This window comes from Saccostrea cucullata, unplaced genomic scaffold (assembly GCF_032062105.1).
Source record: "Saccostrea cucullata isolate Sc308-1 unplaced genomic scaffold, CSIRO_AGI_Scuc_v1 ctg6543, whole genome shotgun sequence".
Lineage (NCBI taxonomy): Eukaryota > Metazoa > Mollusca > Bivalvia > Ostreida > Ostreidae > Saccostrea > Saccostrea cuccullata.
Genome location: NW_026936166.1, coordinates 45,127 through 66,039, shown reverse-complemented (window position 1 = coordinate 66,039; position 20,913 = coordinate 45,127). Strand labels below are relative to the sequence as shown.

The window sequence follows — 20,913 nt, the reverse complement described above, 5'->3', positions numbered from 1 at the left end:
ATAAGCATTTAAACATTTTAAAAACAATAGAAACATTAACGATGAGTTTAATTTCGTTGAAAAATGATAAATCGCGAACAAAGAGAAAATAAAACCATCTTGATCATTTGCCAATCTACAGTATAACTATATAAATAAAGAGAATTGAAATGAAAAATTATCTGTAACTTAAGGTAGGACCAAATAGATAGGTCAAATTTTTCCTCAAATTCAATTTTTCTGAAACTTTGATATTTTGTTTTTGGATACAAAATCTCTCTTTCTCGTAATATGAAAGAAATTGATCCGCACATTTTTTGCCCACATAGTCTGAAATATGGCCTATCAGACCCCTGTAAGAAGATTATGAAATCAGACATTCGACTTGAGAATGAGCCTTATTTTAGGGTTTTCTATTGATCTATTGCAAATTTGTGTAATACTTTTAATAAAGATAACATTTTTTGTTACTTTAAATCAGCAAGTCACATTGATACTGGAAAATTTGGGTAAAATATTAAGTAAAATAGAACATACATTGTGTCAGAAACTGAAAATTAACATGTAAATATCCGACAGTTTAAGTTTTCTTAACAGAAAATGTATTATTCAATTTTTACAAAAAATCAATAGAATGATTAAAATGGGTCCTAGAATAAAATGTGTAAAAATAAAGAAAATTGAACCGATGGTTTCAGATATTTTTGCGATTAAAAAAAATCAATGGCAAAAAAGCTTAAAGATTCAGTAGATGACGTCACAATATTCGACCTTTGACCTCTTGATATGACCTTGACCTTGTAGTACATAAAGAATAGAGACTCCTCAAATATGTTTCCAAATATCACCCCTCTATTATTTATGGAACAAAAGTTGCACTGCATTTTATAACAGACTGTTGCTTGCTTGTTTATTGCACTTAAATAGCGTAAACAAATTCCAAAATGTAAGCCCACAAGTGAACATACACAGGTTTCTCTGATTTTTTCACAAAATATAACGCAAATATCCCAAAAACTTTTTATTTTTCTTTCAGGGATCATTCATTGTTGTCAATATAGTAATATTATTCTTTTTTCCTCCAGTACTTTTTAAGAAATGGGTTAAAATGAATCCACGGGTGTTTTGTTCTACCTAAGGGTACATAAAAAAGCAAAAATTTGATGCATGCGCAGGTAAGGTAAGGTTACAACCAAATGTTCTACTTGCCTATATGACATGACGTCATATTTAGCTATATGACGTGAAGTTTGGGATAACAATAGTTAATAATAATAACTGTAGTTATCACGGGGTTAAATACCAAACCCGTGACGTCACAGCTGTTGATCGTGCAGCAGCAGAATGAAAGTGAAATGTAATGAAATTCATGTAAACAAACACAAATAATCGGAGTTTTAAAGCATTTAGAACAAATTTCATGTGTGATTCTGGGGAATAAAGCTTATGAATAAAATATGCTAATATAATTCTACAATTTTTGTTAAATTAAAGCAGGCAGGATTTTTTTCCATCAGCCTTTTCTCTGGTTTTATAATGATGCAAACGTTAACACTATGCTGCATAGTTTTAAACATAATTTTTGTATTTATCAAAAGTTCTTATTCTATTGATTTTGGAAAATCTCTAAATTATATATATTATTTTGGAAAATGTTGCTAGAATCATATAGTTTACGGGTATTGATGCATTTTTTTTTATTTTAACAAAATGTAAAAATTATGGGAAGGTTTCGTCCGAAAGTGTTCAATACATTTAATTATTTCTATGATAGGACAGAGGATTCTGCAGCACTTTTATGGCACAGATTTTTTTTACATAACTATTATAACTAATTGAAATTAACTATCCCGGGGGGTAAACTTTTCACTTTTTCATTAAGCATATTTTCTAATTATAGATGTCACGTGGTGACGTCGTGGTGAAATACTTCCTATATATAATCCCTTTAAGTTATAAAATGCATAATGGTAGCAAAAGTTTTATCCATGACTTTTTCGATTTATAAGTGTTACATATTACAAAAAATTTGCCAATTTGGATCCGTGGGCTGTCTTAACAAACTCGCATGGATCATACATATATATTATATTTTGATTTATTTTGAATGGAAATGACAAATTATTAATTCATTAAAATATAGATATTAAATTTGATATGTTTTTTCATAGTAAGCCAACTTAAAATTTGATTTGAATCCCATTTTGAGTATAACCCGCTAAATTGTGCACAGAGAAACGTGACCTAACTGGCGCCCAAAAAAAAAACAACAGCAACGATTTGTTTCGAATATTTTATTTGAAAACCCTATGAAAATTTTTAGTGACCAAAATTGTATATTAAGCTTTTGTTATGTACGGGAGGATTGAGTACGTGGTTTTTTTGGGATATGGGGGCCCGGAAGGGTGTGAAGTGTGAATTTCCAATGAAGACAATGATTGAATTTTTGGCCGTTTTCATTTTTTTTAAATATGTAGATAAATTTATTGTTAACTATTATGAATCTTGTTATTTCTTGGTGAACAGGAGGTTTCCAAAATATCATTTGTTTTGGGTTGTACATACAGATTTAAAAACCCCGTACAACTTGAGATCAGTTGTGACTTTTTGGGGGCAGCGGTGGGACAAACTTCCTGTTACCAAGTATACCTGCATTATTTTATTTTTCTAGAAAGGAATTAGTTGAAAAAGATTTCTTTGTTTAATTTTTTTTTGGGCAGGTTTTGTCAAAATTTTTTTTTTCATATGCATATTGTCATTTTCTTATTTCAATGTTTGTTTGTTGTTGCGTTGCATTTTGTAACAATGGAGTATGTACAATTAGGAGAAAAGTTTGGTTTGCAAGGACCTTTTTGCAAGAGTTTGTTGACAGAAAAGAGAGAAATATTATGAAAGGATGGAAAAGCAGAGAGGGAAGCGAGAAAGATTGAGAGCGAAATCAATTAAAAAATTTAAAGAAAGAAACTGAATTACAAAAATTAAAAGCTCGAGAATTAGCTGTAGGTCCATTAGGTCCGCTTCTCAATGCTTGCCAAGTTGCCAAAGTTACCTTCATTTGATGAATCTTTTTATTGATTATATTTACAGAGATTCGAAAGGTTTCGGTTAATAGGGAACAGTCTTCATGACGATTAATTTTAGTGCTCTCCGAAAAAAAGTTTTTAGGTGTATTCTAGACTTCCAGTTTCAGAGGCTCTGAATAGGGTTCCTTTAAACAGGGTTGTTAAGGCGTTTTCAACTGAGGGAAGAAGGGTTTCGTGTAATTCCTTTCCGAAACCCAGAACGGGGTAAATCCTTCACAATTCTTTGCTAGGCTGAATAATTTGAAGAAATGGTTGTCTTTCGCAGATAGTCCAAAAACATATGATAGTCTTAAAGATTTGTTTTTAAAGAAACAGTTTTTAAACAGTTGTAAAAGTTTTGGGGAAATTTTACAAAAGAAAGACTCCGAAAAGCTCATGGTTATACCTCATTCACTAAAGACTTAAAGTTTTTCAGACGAAACCTTCAAGCACTTCTAGCGTTCAGATAACAGCAGTGGATCCATTCAAATGCAACGGCGTACCAAGGATCACCACAGCAAAAAGGTGAGAGAAAATGTTACATCTGTGGAAAAAGTGGATATTTGGCAAGAAAATGTTTCTCCAAGCAGAAAATTCCTCGTGCAGTAACTATTTCGCAAAATACTCAAAAGGCTGCAATGTTAAAGAGTCAACATAACTGTGAGTTATATTGCATGAAATCTAATGACAATTCTAGTTCCAACTTACAGAATTCTGCTGAAGTTAGGATGGACAACGCCATGCCGCATCAAAATCAGCCTAAATAGGATAGCATGCATTTTAAAACATAAACTTTTGCAGTGCTGTGTCACAGATGAGATTTTAAACTTGCATGTGGACACGTATTACCTGTTTTTGGGAGGGTCTGTAAGGTTTGTGAAAAGATTCCTGTTGCTATGGGTTATGTCGGTGAGAACTTTGTTAAGATATTAAAAATTCGGTTGTGGGTGTTGTCGTGAAGAGCGATTTGGTTCAGAAGATCAGCTGACGGGCAAGGAAAAATGTGTTCTGATAGACGGCACAGTTCGTACAGTGGGGAAAGCCCCCATCTATGTCACACTCCCATTTCACAGGTTATATAATGCTTTGTGTATGAAAGAACCTGTTTACGATCTTATTGTAGGTAACATGAGGGTGCAAAATAGAGGATCCTGATCCACAGTGGTGTAGAAAGGACGTAAAAAAAATGTAGTCAAGTTCTTCAAGCTGTACAGAAAAGGGAATTTAAAAAAAAAAAGAAGACAAAGGTATAAAAAAGCTAAAAGTTACAGATTAAGTGGATACTGATATGACAATTGATCAGATAAAACAACTTCAGATGGACATTTTTCCTTGAAAGTGTATATGAGCATGCAGTGACAGGCAGAAAGAAAAACAAGGATAAAAAGAGACATGGTTTAGTGTTGAAAGAGGACTGTTGTAAAGACATTATCATTCAAAAAAGGTAAGTGATGAAAAATTATAAACAACTTGTTGTTCCAGAACCTTTGCGACAGAAAGTTATGAGAATTGCGCACGACAGTATCCGAGGCGGACATCTTGGAAAAAGAAGACCTTAGACAGCATCATGTCGAATTTCTATTGGCCCTGGAGTCCGGGGTACGTGACAAGGTATTGCCAATCGGGTGAAATTTAAAAAAATTTCCCAAAGGCAAAGTGATAAAGGTTTTTGGGAGAAAATGCCACTTATTGATACACCTTTTAAAAGGGGTCCGTAGATTTTGTAGGTCCGCTTTCTCCAATTACTGACAAAGGCAATAGATATTTTTTGATTTGTAGTTTACAGTACTATATCCAGAGGCGGTTGATTGAAGAACATCATACAAAACGGTAGCAAAAGCATTGGTAGAAATATTCAGCAAGTTGGCATTCCAAAAGAGGTTCTGTCAGACATGGGTACGAATTTTACCTCCAACATCATGAAAGAGGTGGGTCATTTTTTATCAATTAAGTTTTGTAACAACTCCATACCATCCAACATGTAATGAACTAGTTGAAAAGTTCAATGGTACTTTGAAGTAATGTTAGGAAAATGAGTTCTGAACTAGCAAAAGACGGGGATAATTCCAGCATTGTTATTTGCTTATGAGAGGTTCCAAAAAAAAGCCTAAATTTTCTCCATTTGATCTTGTTTATGCACGTAATGTTGGGGACCATGGTAGTTTTGAAGGAACTGGGGAAAAAGGAGGAAAAGGACCCGGAAGTGAAAACTACTTACCAGTATGTGCTTGCCTAAAGGACATTGGCAAGAACGTGTAGTTGGCTCAGAGAGAACTTCAGAAGTCCAAAGACCATTACAAGAAACAGTATGATAAAAGGACAAAGCCAGTTTAAAGGGTTTGGGTATTTCGTTCTTTTTTGCTTCCAACAGACTATAACAAACTTTTAATGCAGTGGAAAGGACCTTTCAAAGTAGTTGATAAAAGGACAAACTGATTACCAGATAGATATGAATGGACATGTTTTTTTCATGAAATTTTTTGAAGAAATACAATGTTCGAGGGGAAAAGGGAAACAAGACTTGCCAACAACTCTAGCATCTTGTGTCATTTTGGAATCGGAGGAAACAGAGGACTTCAGTAGTGAACATTTGTTACATCTTCTTCCAATGAAGGCAACAGAATCATTCACAGATGTAAAGGTAAATCATTCACTTTCATCAGATCAGCTTGAAAACATAAATAATGTTTTACATGAATTTCAGGAAGTTTTAACAGATCTACCTGGTAGAACGAATGTTATCCAGAATGAAGTTCATCTCACTACCAAAGAACCAATCAGAAACAGACCATATCAGATACCGTATGCAGTCAGAAGTGCAGTCCGAGAAGAAATACAGCATATGATTGACATGGATATCATCGAACCATCAGAATCACCGTATGCTAGTTCGATTGTCGTGGCAAAGAAGTCCGATGGTAGCCAGAGAATATGTGTGAATTTTCGTAACTTAAACAAGGTAACGATTTTTGATCCAGAACCAATGCCAGATCCAGATGAAATCATGACTAAAATTAGTACATGTAACAGTCGTTTCTTTCTAAACTTGATTTATGTAAGGGATATTGGCAGATTCCTACGAGAGAAGATAGAGACTTAACATTATTTTTAACACCAGATGGTTTGTACAGGTTTAAAGTGATGCCCTTTTGTATGAAGAACAGTGCAGCTACTTTTAATAGACTCATGCGGGAAAATTCTAAAAGGTTTAGAGCATACTGATAGTTTCGTTGATAATATTCTCATTCATACAGAAACTTTTAGAGAACATATTACAGAACTGAGAAAAGTGCTGGAGAGACTACAGAGAGCGCAATTAACAGTAAAACCCTCAAAATGTGAGCTAGCGCAGACGAGACTCGAGTACTTGGGTCATGTTATTGGAGGAGGTACCTTACAGCCAACCAACAAGAAGCTAAGAAGCTATCCAAGAAGCACCAAGGCCAGAGACAAAGAAGCAGGTTAGATCTTTCCTTTGTTTGATTGGCTATTATAGAAAATTTGTGCCAAACTTTTCCACTATTGCTGCTCCTTTAATTGAATTAACCAAGAAGGGTTTCCAAACAAATTTGACTGGAAACAAGAACATGATAATTCGTTTAAGAGTTTAAAATCTATGTTGCTCTACAGTCCAATTCTCAGATTACCAGATTTGACGAAGCCATTCATCTTAAGAACCGATGCATCTAATCATGGAGTTGGTGCAGTGCTGATGCAGAAGCATGACGGACGCATATTCCCTGTTGCGTATGCAAGCTGGAAGCTGCTAGACAGAGAACAGAGTTATTTTGTTGTGGAAAAAAATTGTCTTGTAGTCGTATGGGCTATACAAAAAAATTAGTTCTTACTTGTATGGAAGAGCGTTTATTGTGGAGACAGATCACAGACCACTACTTCATTTACAAAAGACTAAAGCTTCAAACAGCAGATTGATGAGATGGTCTCTTTTTCTACACGCATTCAACTTTAGAACTGAAGTTATTAGAGGTGTAGATAATATTGGAGCTGATTTTCTCAGTTGTGTTGTTCCTGAGTAAGTTCGTATTCAAAAAGACTTTGTTGTGTACATAGTTTTCCATTTTGTCACAAAATTGCCTTTTGTGTCTTAAGAAGGGAGGTATTGTCACAAGTGGTATTGTATCAATGTTTTATATTAGCTTATTGTACAGGTATTGGTAAGAGTTATCTTTATTTGGGAATTAGGAGTTATCGATTATTTCATTTATGCACTATTGGTCACTGGGTTGTACTCTTTGTTGCTATTTTTATCAACGTATACTCGTCGAACCCGTTTGAGTAGTTTGGTCAGTTATTTATACTTGGTGTTGGCTAGTGTTGGTCAGATGAGGTCTGGACGCCATGGTACAGTTTACCCATGCTTAGTGATCTTGGGTGTGCCTTTTATATAACCCATGCTGTGTGAACTTGGGTGTGTTCTAGATGTTTCTCCTGCTGTGTGATCTTGGGATTCAGAGATGTTTTGTAGCGGCGTTGAAAGCGGGACCTTGGGGCCGACAGTATGATTTTAATGAGCTGTTTTACTCTGTTGCTGCCGAGTAAAATTTTCTCCGACGCTGTCACGATTCAAATTTTTTGCGTGCGACACAGTAAAAAAATTTGCCGACACATAAAGATCTGTGATAATTATTAGAAAATCCATATATCTTATAACTTATAAATTCCTATAACTGAAAGTTTAAACAAACAATTTTATCAAAAGGTAGAGCACTTATTTAAGGTTTCACTTTGCATAATCAATTATCTCCAGTGAGTTCACCCTCCTGGACTTTACCCATAAAGGTACAAAGACAAATAATTTGTTTTCACACTTCCATGTAACAGTTAATTGGTAGTTGCATTGAAAATACATCGTATTATTTTCTTTAAAAAAGATAACTAAATGTGTCTTTTCGATTGAGCCACGACTCTAGAATTATTTTGCACTGCATGTGAGTCAGCCATCGTACCGAAATAATTTAATTGATGTAAATATATTGTTTTAAATTTTCAAGGAACTCTTTAAAAATTATTTTACTATTCTGAAGCATTTTTTTTTGTCATTCAGTAATTTGATCACGAAAACTGAGAAAAATCACGGCAAAGTTACTTTCAAAAATAATAAGTAGGTCAACAGTATCGATCAGAATTTCCTCTGCTTTTCAGAACATGTTTTCACTTTTATCAATATGTACGACTATACAAATTGTGTAACGAATTTGTGATTTTTTTAAAAGTGTGTGCATAAAAAGTGAGAAAGAGAGAGAGACAGAGACAGAGAACAGAAAATATATAACAAGGTAAAAATGTTGCATGTAACACAGAATTATGAAAATGCCTTTTGACCAACATAATATAAAGACTTTAACTTTTCTATTGTCAAATTCCCTTACTTATGAAGCAATATACTAGTACCTTCATCACCTGCATACGGTGTTTATACATCTCGATTGATTCGATACGCAAGAGTATATACTCCACGTATGAACAATTTCATAAAAGAGGTACATTATTGAAAAAAACAAGTTGACGCGACAAGCATATCTGCAGTGTTTTATAAAATCACCATTTCGTAAGTTCTTTGGTCGATACGATGACCTTGTCAGCCAATACAATTTATCATTGAGTCAAATGCTTATTGGCGTTTTTGATACTAATTGTTAGTCCATTATATATACACTGAATTGACGACAGATTTTTCCGTTACTTACCGATTATGACAAGGAGTATACGGCGGGTGTGACCGGTCAGCAGGGGATGCTCATTCCTCAATGGCACCTGAGCCCACCTCTGATGTTTTCGAGGTCCCTGTTTACTCTGCTCCTATTCTATATTGTTGTATTGTTTTATGAACGTTGGGATTGAATACTGTTTGTTATCTCCATATCCTTCTTGGACACGTGCATCAACTACGAGACATAACTGAACTATGAAATAATAAAGAATATTGGTATTTCTTAGGTGAATATGTTTAGGAATTTCTAAATATCCATATGCTTCATACAATAAAGAATAGTATTCGATTTTTTCTGTTCGCGCTTTCATTAAAATGTAATCAAAGATATGGAGAGTACGAACAGAATTCAAATTCAAAAGTCCATTAAAAAATAAAAAAAGAGGAGCAAAGCAAATACGGACCTCCAAAATATCAGACGTGGGATACTGTATGGTGCCATAAACGAGTGAGCATCCCTTGCCGACCGGTCACATCCGATGTGTGCTCTTTGTAATGAGTAGAGGGTAACAGAAAAAATCCATGGACAACTCAGTGTGAAAATAAGGGCCTCACAATAGTTTGAAAAATTTTAGTCAGCAAATCACTGAATCATAATTGTTTTTGCTGCTAAGTTCATTGTGACGACCATAGAACTTATGACATGATGACTTTAAACGACGCTGCTGATATTTTCTTTTCATCAACAAGTTTGACAATAATATATCTTGTTTTCAGAAAATGTTTATACGTAGCGCATGCTCTTGGGTAATGAATCAACTGAGAGATATTAATCCTGTATGCAGGTGATGAAGATGTATTGCTGCATTAGTAAGCGAAACGACCAATTGAAAAGTCAAAGTCATGTCTTCTGTCATAAAGTTTGGTTGTTTGATTACCTTTAACGTCTTTTTCATGCAAAATATCTAATTATGAAACAGATATGTCAGACTTCGTGGTGTGTTTAATTTCAAGCTCACCGTGATAAATCGCATCGACACAAGAATGGAATTAACTTTCGATAATTAACATCATCTTGTCGACTTAACTTTATGTCGAGTTGAAGGCCTTGACTAGTTTTTTTTCATATCTAGGATATTGGACAAATTCTGCTTCACGTGAATACAAAATTAGGTCTGCTATTAACGGGGCGCAATTGGTACCCATAAAAATTCATATAGCCTATTGGCAAACCTGGTTTGCAATAACCACAAAGATACTGTCAATCGAAAACTCAAGCATCTTTTTAATATCAACTTCAGAGTACTTGTTTGTATAATCAGAATGTTTTTTAAGAAAATGATTTTGCAAATGACAAATGACAAGATGAATAAATTAACTCGTTCAATTTTTATTGAAAAAGCAGATGTCAATGATAAAAAAAGTCTGGACATTATCATAGGTAAAAATTGTTGTATGAAGGATATGGAGATAACGAACAGTATTCAATTTCAAAGTCAAAAAAGAAAAACAATACAAAATAAGAGCAGAGCAAACATGGATCTCCGAAACATCACAGTTCTGATCAGGTGCCGTGGAGGAGTAAGCATCTCCTGCTGACCGGTCACACTCGCCGTGTGCTCATTGTCATGATAGGGAAATAACCGAAAAATCCATCGTCAATTCAGTGTATAAATAATGGACTAACAATTAGTATGAAAAACGTCAGTCAAAATTTGACTCACTGATAAATTGTACTGTATTTGCTAACAAGGTTATTGTATCGTCACATGAAATGATGACTGTAAACGAGACTGTTGATATTCTTGTTTCATCAACTTGCTTGTCAATAGTTTACTTCGTTTTAGTAATTGTTGATATGTAGATCATGCTCTTGCGTATCGAATCAACTGAAATTTATACCTAGTATATATCACACCTACGTACGCAGGTTTGATGAAGGTATATTGCTACATTAGTAAAGGAAGTTGACGATAAAAAAGTTAAAGTCATCACGTTTATTATATAGCTTGGTTGTTAGATTACCATGAACGTCTTTTTAGAGTAAAATAGAATAAAATAAAGTTAAAAGGTCGTAAGTTTTAATGCTATTGATTTTAGTAAACTTTTTTGACTTCAAATTTTCCAAAATGTTCCTTGGAATTTTTGAATATCTCCATGTACTAGTAATTTACAACACATCTCGAATATGTTGTTGGACAGTACTTATGAAGTTCTCTCCTTCACTGTAGATATTTCCGCGAGGAACATATAATAGACATATATACACTTAAGTGATATTACAAAAGATATGGACTGGGAAGTTTTTTGCAGCATTTATGTTACCATTTGCAGTTTGGATGTCATATATCGACTTTTAAACCAATTTCTCTAAATACAGCATAAAATCTAATCTAAATGGAATTATTTCAAACAGAGGAATTGTTATGCATTACATTCATATTTCTAATACACTGTGTAATTATAAAATAAAAAAAATATCATACGCTTCTTTTACCTGTATACAGTTGAATGCTCAATTTAGACTTCTACTGAAATATTAAGAATGTGTTGTACATCGTGAAAAATCAGACAATTTTTTTTATTAGAAAACTTTAATATAAAAAACCTTTTACAATAACATTTGGAATATTTTCACAAAATTTCATTTTTTCATTTAAAGTAAACAATAAAGACTTATGAGGAGAAAAATGTCGTCAATTTTTTAGGATGGATTCAAAAAGCTAACAATTTCTCACTTTTTGAATAAAAATTTTAATATTTCAAGCAAAATAATTTTTTTTAAATATATACAATCAAATCGATCTTATGTATTGTTCATATCAATGCATTAAGTAGTATTTTTTTCATATAAGACAAAGATATATATATAACAAATAATGTCCAATCTCAAAAAAAAAAAATCTAAAAACAAAACAAATCTTAGAGAGGGTATAAAACACAGACCACTGGAAAGTACAGAGGTGTGATCAGGTGCTTAAGAGGAGTAAACATCCCTTATGGCCGTGAGCTCTACTTACTTTTAACGCAGAAGAAAGATTTTAACTGAAGAAAGATATATAATTATCACATAATTTTCTTTGGAAAGGATTGACCTTGATTTGCATTTTATTCAATTTACTTTAAGTAGAAATTAGAATTTCTAATTTAGAAAATCCTTTGAAACGGAAAGTGGCGAGTGCTCAAAATGCCTTTGATAGTGTTGAATGATGGTTGAATTGACATGGGGAATTCCCATTGCAAAATTTTTATATTTATGAGAAGGTCACGTTTGAATTATCCGTGAATTGAATTTTAATTAGATGATGTTATAAGTTCTTCTATTCCATCTGACTGTGTACTTTCTTGGAAAATATTTTTGACATGACTTTCCTCCCACCACATTTTCAGAAAATCTAACCCTGTGTGAAAACGGAAAAAGATTGTCAGTGGTAATATAATTCTTGTCATTACATCCCAAAATTCCAGATCAAAATAACGGTATGGAATTAGACTTAGAACAGGTGCCCTGACCTCCCCCACGCTGTCACTGACCCAGAGTCCCAGATTTACCATTCCAAGAAAGAAAAACATTTGTTGTGACTTGTTATAGATAGTTTCCTCGCAACAGCAAGAATTCCTTATGAATTTTATTTTGTTATGGGCTCCTAGAATAAATAATGTCTGCCCCCAAGCTATGATGATACTTATTATGTTATCTATCCATGAAAAAATAAAGTACCATTTTGAAACAGATTCAGTTATGTCGCTTCCACATTTTACCAGCGCAAAAATGTAAAACATATGGTACACAACATTACCAAAACAGCTTATAATCAATACAAAGGCCCATACATTGAATTTGTATTTAAAACTCTTCCAAAATGACACAATTAAAGGTAAAACTAAACACATCATCACAAATTTTAGACAGGATTGGAAAACTGTGTAAATACCGTACTCAACTGGTAATTTCGTTTTATCGTTTAGATCCTCATCTGAAACTAGGCTGCTATGCCAGACAACAAACATTGTAAATGTTATGAACCCTAAACAACAAGCACAACAAATTAGTTGAAGAAGAACGAAAGCGACAGAACGTGTGCGCTTTGACCTCTCGCTTACCGTGGATATTACTTGTATACCGGAAGTAGGCCGTTCTTCTTTTACCTCTGTAAGTTCCTCTCCAGTTCCCTTTGCAGGTATTAGGCATTTAAAAAACAAGAAGTCAATTGCTAATAATGCAAATTCAGCAACGGCTGGATCTACAAATGCTTCCGAATCCTCAATGACGGAGACAATGGAGGCATTGTAAGTACAATTTGGGTGATGTTTGCTATCATTTAAAGAGGTGCCGTTAACAATGTCGCTGTCGGGATAATGAAATAAATCATCAGATTCGGAAAATAGTGTATCAAGCCATATACAAACGTTGGCTAACAATACTCCTACAGACCAAAAATTTTGAGCAAATGTGTTTTCTCCGTGTCTGTGATGACAATATATAAAGAAAATAAACAACCCTAATGTGTAAATAATAGCACACGCGTTATATATCATTCCTAGAACAGCATCCGGACAGTGATTGGACGTGAGGTGTTTTAAAAAATACAAAACACAATGACCAATAAAAAAATATCCAAAAACAAGCAAAAACATTAGCTTTATAATTAAAAACGTCATTTTTCCTTCATGTTTTATATGTGGCTCATCCTTGCACTGTTTATACAAATAATATACTGATACTGAGCCTAATAAATTAAAAATTAAAAGCACTACTAAGACAATTATCTTTGATGATTGTTCGACATAAACAATTTTCATCCAGGTTACCATCATGATGGAAAAAACAATGGCCAACACAATCACTCCAAGGGAAACGTATACATTTCCACCTACAAAAAATAAATTTCAATCAGCAAATCCAATCTATCTGACGTTTTTCATACTAATTGTAAGACCATTATCTACATATTGAATTTTCGAGTTACTTTTCCGCTATTTCCTTCTCATGATATCGTGTACAAAGCGGGTTTGACCAGTCGGCAAGGGATGCCCACTCCTCCTTGGCACTTGATCCAACCTCTGATCTTTTTTAAGGTCAGTGTTTGATAAACTTTAAGCTTGAATGTACTGTGCGTTATCTCCATGTATTTCATCCATGTGTCAATGTAATACTATGTGACATGATGACTTGATTATGAGACCAAACGTTACGTCTATGAGGTATAAAATTGATCTTTTATTTTACGAAAGAGGATTCTTATAAATAATGTGGATGACATTTTTTTTACATGCATCATCATATCGTTATATTTCAAATGATTAATTATTTTAATATTGCTGGAATTTGAACAATATCATCAGAAGTTTAAAAATGCCTTCTGTTGTTTCTGAATGAAACCTTACGTTTGGAATCAGAAATGATGAATTTTGTCTTAATTTTAATTTCTGCATGATAACATTTTATAACATCAGCACACATACATTTTATTTAAGGAATTACTCTAATTCTTGGTCAAAGAAGTTTGATTTTAAAATCATTAAACAAAATTAATGTGGGTGTAAAATTTCGTTGGTTTTATATTAGTTCAAATTAGCCGCTCAATAATACAAGCTTAGTAATGGGAATGCTGGGGAGTGAGGCGAGATAATAACTGATACACATACCTAGTAATAATTTTGTTTGTTTGCATTTGGTAAGATGGAGTTACTGTTGAAAATTATAGGCACATTTATGAAATCATGAATTTCTTATAAATCCCGAGGATTGTATGGATACAGATGATTCAGGTCATTGTTAGGGGGATACCAAATCAGGCTATACAGAAATAATTTGCATTCCCTTTTGGATATTAAAGCAACATGAGCTGTATTTTTTAAAATTTTATTTTGCAGTAAAAATCTGTTATAATTATAAATGTGTATGTAACTTTAACCTTTATGCTTAATTGGACTAAAATAAAGCACAAGAAAGACCTCTGTTAAAAATCCAATTTACAGTTTTATTTAAGAAGTCTTTATATATTGTACAGGACGACAATAATGTAATTTTTCTTCTATCGAAGCTTATTATACAGCATTATTGTCAAATAATAGCATTAATGTAATCATGTGTTTTTGTTTTGGTACTAGAGTTTTTGTTTTCTTAAAAATCAATACATATCATATGTAATGTGTATTTGGCGTCTTTCGGGGAATTAGCTAAACCGGTGTGTATTAACCAATCAGAAGCGTGTATTTTCTTGTGTCTCAGAATAGCGCCACTTCCCTGATTTAGAGGGAAAACAAAACACGTTAAATTTTTCTACGAAAGAAATCACCCACCCACCTTCCTCAGCTTTCACCATCAGTCAACTATCAAACATTTATGCTAATGGTAAAATAATTCTTGATTATTTTATGTTATCTCTCTTGTTTTCCTAAAACACAATAGTGGGTTGTGTGGGGGGGGCTTCTGTTTGCTTGTAGTGTATATATGTTTTACAACTTTTTCTGTAAGTTATTTCGTACATTATTTTGACATGTAACAGGGGAGATCATTATACAACTTGACTTGGTTATGTAAAAGAATATTTGTATAAGGTTTTTTGATCTCCCAATTTATTGTATTTTCTATATATTCGATCAATGCATACTATCTTTGCAAGATATATAACTGTATTCAGCGGCAGCTCACACATATTGGTCCGACCAAAATAATTCCATCATGATAAGTAGATACAACATTATTGTTCATGATAAGAGTAAAGTTGTGTATGTCATACGTTAAAGAAATCAAAAATAACGTCAAAATATCATTAGAAAGTCATTTTCCCCCCGAAATGCAAATAAAAAATATCAATATCCTACGCTCGCTCCCTCCTCAGCCTTTTTTTTTTTACGTGTTTGATAACAGAGAATAATTAGGTCATTCTTCGATTCATATCTTTTCACCAATGAATTGATAATACTATATCAACAATTGTATTAAGTACATGTTTATAGTCCGTTAATTATCATGCAATTTGTTCTTAAAGAAAAAAGTAATCATTCTGTGTGTGTGTATTATTAAATGACGGAATTTTCAATCCCTGGCCTGCTCGTGTGTACACTTTGTAAACTGTAGGGTATGTGTGGCAAAACGAGAACTGCATGGGTTGGAGATTCGGGTTCGTGTTGAAGTTCAGCATACCATTATATATAGAACTTGAATAATGTAAGTAATTTCTGCGACAAATATATTAGTATATTTCAGTTATTTTCAAAACAAAAAAGGTTTTCCATGTTTTCAGTTTAGAATTTTCCGACCCGGTCCTGATTTTCCCAACCCGGCCATTTTAAACACAAGTTGTTGCAGATGCAAATGTTAGAACAAACTATATAAAGTTCAACAGGGATTGTATAATTTTTATTAATCAGAATTCGTATTTTTATGATCTAATTAAGAAAAGAAAAGTTTTGTCTGACACCGTAACTTCTCGGCAAAACAAAACGTGTTTCTCCGAGCTCGCTGGATGCGTGTGACAGCTCCATTGCACGTGTGTAGACCAAGGCTACAGGTACATGTAGGCCTATGTGTACTGTTTGTTAGGAGACTGGGTGACCGTAATGCTATGGAATCACGATATTTACAACAGTTCCATAATTAGACAGTGCAGTTTTTTTTTATTAACGTCATTATAAACACTGTTAAACATATTAAATCTAACAGTCGAATATCTTTGGATATGGGGTAACCCATATCTATTCTTGTGGGGGGAGGGGGGCGACTTTCTGATCAAAGAGTGCCCGGCATCCTTATCAAAATAAAAAATAATTAAATCCTTCAAACTTATGTTCAAAATAAGTAAGTACATGCCTCAGCAAAATTAATATCGTGAATATATTTATTGCTTTTATTCTTGACACAATTCTACATAAAATTTTGATTTTTCTTTAATAAAATATCAACTTGAAGCCATGATAATGGTCTTTTCTCTTCAAGGAATTATTGAGCTGTCCAGATCAGACAAAGGTAACATAAATTTACATTCATTTATGCTGAAAATTATGAAGTCTGTATTTTTGAATCTTCATATTAAGATATTGTTATACCCCCGCCTGAAAAGCGGGAGGCTATATAGTAATCGGTATTTCCGTCCGTCCGTCTGTCCGTCGGTGTATACATCTGTCCATCCGTCTGTTACGCTTTGAGGTACCCATATCTTAGCCGCAACTCCTCTCATACCACTGAAGGAAATTTTATGACACTTTCACGGAATCTTTATTATATATTGCCATTGTGCACCTCTTATTTTACTTTTTGATCTGACATATATTTTGGATTTTCCAGAGCAAAACATGTAATGGACACTGCCATTTTATTCATATGGGAGGCGGGGGTATCATTTAGTGAGCCCATTGCTCACAGTACCTCTAGTATTCATATAAGAAGCGGGGGTATTATTTAGTAAGCTCATTGCTCACAGTACCTCTAGTTTTAATAGCTCTGAATTGAGGTGATGTATTTGTATTTTAGACCCCTATTTTATTACATTCATTGCTAGCGCTCTCGAGAGCTAGCAACTACGTTATTCCAAAGTCCTTAAATACGCATGCTCGGCTTCATGGTGGTGCATTCTGGGAAAACTGTGAAAACTACTATAGATAGACCGTACAATAACAATTTCGTTGTATCATTTAACATGTTTAATAATTTATTTATTGTGTAGCTTACAGTTTAAAGATAACTACATAATTGCAATACTTCAATTTTCTCTCTTTTCTGACGGGAAAGCCCGAGTCATTATTTGATTGTTCAAAACAAAGACAACGGAGTTTTTTTTACGTCTAAGCATAACCAAAGATAGACTCTAATTTCTGATTGGTCAATTCAGCCAATCTTACAATTTCCAGAAACAAGAATTTACACTTAAAATAACAAATAAATCCATTATTTATATTAAAAAAAATCTTATGTGTATGGCTTTTTAAAACGTAACAGTTCTGGACAAAGATGACCCAAAGGACCAAACTACTTCACAACTTCAAATTCGGAACTCTCTGGATTTCTTTAAACAACATACACTTTGAGTTATTTCTATATTCCTTTTAACTCTCCTGTATTTTCTTTGCTACATTGCCACGAAATTTCACCCTAAAACCAGCTCATACAATGCCTCAATCGGCATCTTCCCATATTTTACGATCCCCCTTTCTCTCCAGTAAAGGTCATCAATGTTCCGTTGTGCCAAAACTCCAATAGGTCAACACCCTATCGTTTTTTTACCTATGTGTGTATAAAATACACTTCACAAAACAATTATAACTTTATTACACTCACAGCCTCGATAAAAATTAAAGAATTCAGCAAAATATATTACTTGATCACGGACCTTCCTTTCTCTGTTTAAAAATTGCTACGGCGCTAGCTCACATATCTTTTTTAAAAGATAAACTTGTTTTATTTTTTACTTATACTTTAACATTTTGAAAAGAAGGTATTTTGCATTTTTGATTATTCTTACTAATAGATCTTTCTCAAATTGATGAACATGTATTAATTAATATTTTGGTGATTTTATTAATTTTTGTAAATAATTAAAGAAATTGTATATGCTTTATGATTTTGATTTTTGTTATTAAGTTGCAAAGATACACCTTATTTATATTTAAATGTTATATTTGTTCTTTAGTTGAAAAGATTGTTGGCGCTGCAGTAGGATCAGATTTTTCTGGTTTAATTATTGGTCTTTTGATTGGCTTTATAACAATGCACCTTATTTTGAAAAGATTTGGACAACATAATAGGTACCTTTAAATCATGAAAGTTGTACATCTAACGCACTTTTGACGTTACGTAAGGTTTTGCATGAGAGTGATGAAGAAAAGTAACATGAATTCCTTTCTAAATCATTGATAGTGAACTATAAAACTTGAATTTAAATAAAATCATCCATAAGTTTAGTTTGAATTTTATTATAAGTTATATAATTGATAATAATAATAATTATTATATAATAATATAGTTTTATAAGTAAAATCTTAAGAATTTAAATTTGATACACTGAAAACTTTAGAACTTTGATTAGCTATAGTTAAAAAAGTATTGAAATTAAATTTACTACATAATGGTAAAATCTTTGGAACTTTGGATAACCAAAATGAAAACCTTGGAACTTTGGTTTACTATAGTTAACTATAGTAAACTATAGCTAATTAATATAGTATTTTTTTGTTAATGGGCTGTGTATTTTTATGCCTTACGACTCGAAAATAGAATAAAATGCAGAACGCCGTTACAACCATGCACACAAATCATGTTTACTGAACTTTTCAGCTCACAAACTGTGCTTTGTATCGAATGTATCGTATATTTCATCCGACCACAAATCATTGGTTATCATTTTATACGTATCTGATATTTAATGCATTGGAAATTTGTTCTCAGAGCATATTCTGAGTATTGCCATTGTTTCACCGAAAGTAGCTACATTGTCTAAAATCTTGATGTTAATGTGTTTTTAGGTCATATAATCAGCATCTAGCAAAGTTTATTTTCTTTACTGACGGTTTTTGCATTCTTAATATACAATTATGGACTGTTTAGAAGGGAGACATCACCAGTTATCAGGTCTGAGTAGGGTTGTAAGCGCCCTCGGGTGACAACCCTACTCAGATCTGATAACTGGTGATGTCTCCCTTCTAAACAGTCCATAATAGTTTTTTTATCCTGAAGAATCTAATTATCAATTAGATGGAGTAGAAAAATTTAATCAAACCTTTTGTGTCTCCGTCTCTGCTCTGAATCTATGCTTTTAAAATATGTCAACAGACAACTCGATCTGACATCATCATTAGTCTAGAATTTATTGTTTACCGATCCCGGATATTAGTAATACTATATTACATGTATAATCATAAATGAGTTATCTCGCTTAAACCAGTGTAATTTCATTCAAAGGGCGACAACGCAGTTGTAACCCTGCTTGCTCGTTTACGCTATTTCATTGTCATCTGGAGGGTGACAACAGTTGTCACCCTGCACGTGAGGGAGACATCACGAATTGTCTCACCTCACGTGACATGCTTTTAACCAATCAGATTGACTGTATAATTCTGAAGGATAATAATCACTGTTAATAACACTTCAATCGTATTCTGACTGGAATGTTCCATACAAACAGCAGAGAACGATATAATTTAACTATTCATGATCATGTATTCTGTCTTTTAGGAACAATAGCGTAATGATGTCAGCACTGGATGATGTACCTTTTAGAGATGATGATCGGTGATACTTTAACGCATTAACTTGAATTATCATATTTATGCGAATGGGATACTTATTAAATAGTGATTCTGTAATGTTTTGAAGTTGTGATTATATCAATTTAAAAATTGCGTTTATTGCTTAGATAAAAGGGTAAAAAAAACGAAAACAATGTTCGTTTTATCCCTTTTTCTTTTGTTTTGATATAAAACGCTGTAGTAACCATACTCTAACTCAATTGGAAGTCTTGCATGATTTAAAAAAACCAAAACATTAACAATTTTGGTCCCAACTCACATGAAAATTGGTTTAACACGGTCTGTATTAGAGAAAGACTTGTTTTTGATTATTACCCATTCCGAGATGAACTTTGTTGTTTTGATACATGGTGTTACGTAGATCCAGAATAGTGATTCCGAGAAATCTGAGGAAGCGGTGCATACAGTTAGCTCACCAGGGTCATTTAGATTCAAAACAGCAGTTAAAGCAATATGAGCTGCATGTTTGACATCGGAAATTTTTATTGCAAATTTGTAATTAACTAATTAAATGACAGAAAAATAAATCATTTTAAACTTCCGTTGTTCATATTTGCGATGCAAAATTTTTTATTAGCTTTGATTGAAGCAAAATTGAATTATTGTCGTCCTGTATAATAATGATTTCTAAAACAAAACTGTATATTCGGTTGTAAAGAAATATTTCTTATGTTACATTTTTAAATTTTATTTTGGACTTATTGTCATAAGAATTTAAATTACATACAAATTAATCAAAATAGCACATTTTACAATCAAAATAAAGTTTTCAAAGATACAGCTCATATTGCTTTAAGCAATTAAGAACTAAAGTTTGTTGGCCTGATATGGATAAGGAAGTGGAGAAGTACGTGAAATCGATTCATGGATGCCAGATTACCGTGCATACCCGAAACCAGAACTAATCATTCCGACACCCTTACAAACAGGATCATGACATGAATAAGATAT

The 20,913-nt window shown here is 33.1% G+C and overlaps 1 long non-coding RNA gene across 1 annotated transcript; it reads left to right on the top strand.

Annotated features, from left to right (window-relative positions):
• The first annotated feature begins 16,644 nt into the window (after nt 1-16,644).
• On the top strand, nt 16,645-20,045 carry LOC134244937 (uncharacterized). The gene is made up of 3 exons (XR_009987336.1): nt 16,645-16,687; nt 18,348-18,462; nt 19,889-20,045. It is a non-coding gene; the product is annotated as an uncharacterized LOC134244937 (long non-coding RNA).
• Nucleotides 20,046-20,913: the final 868 nt, after the last annotated feature.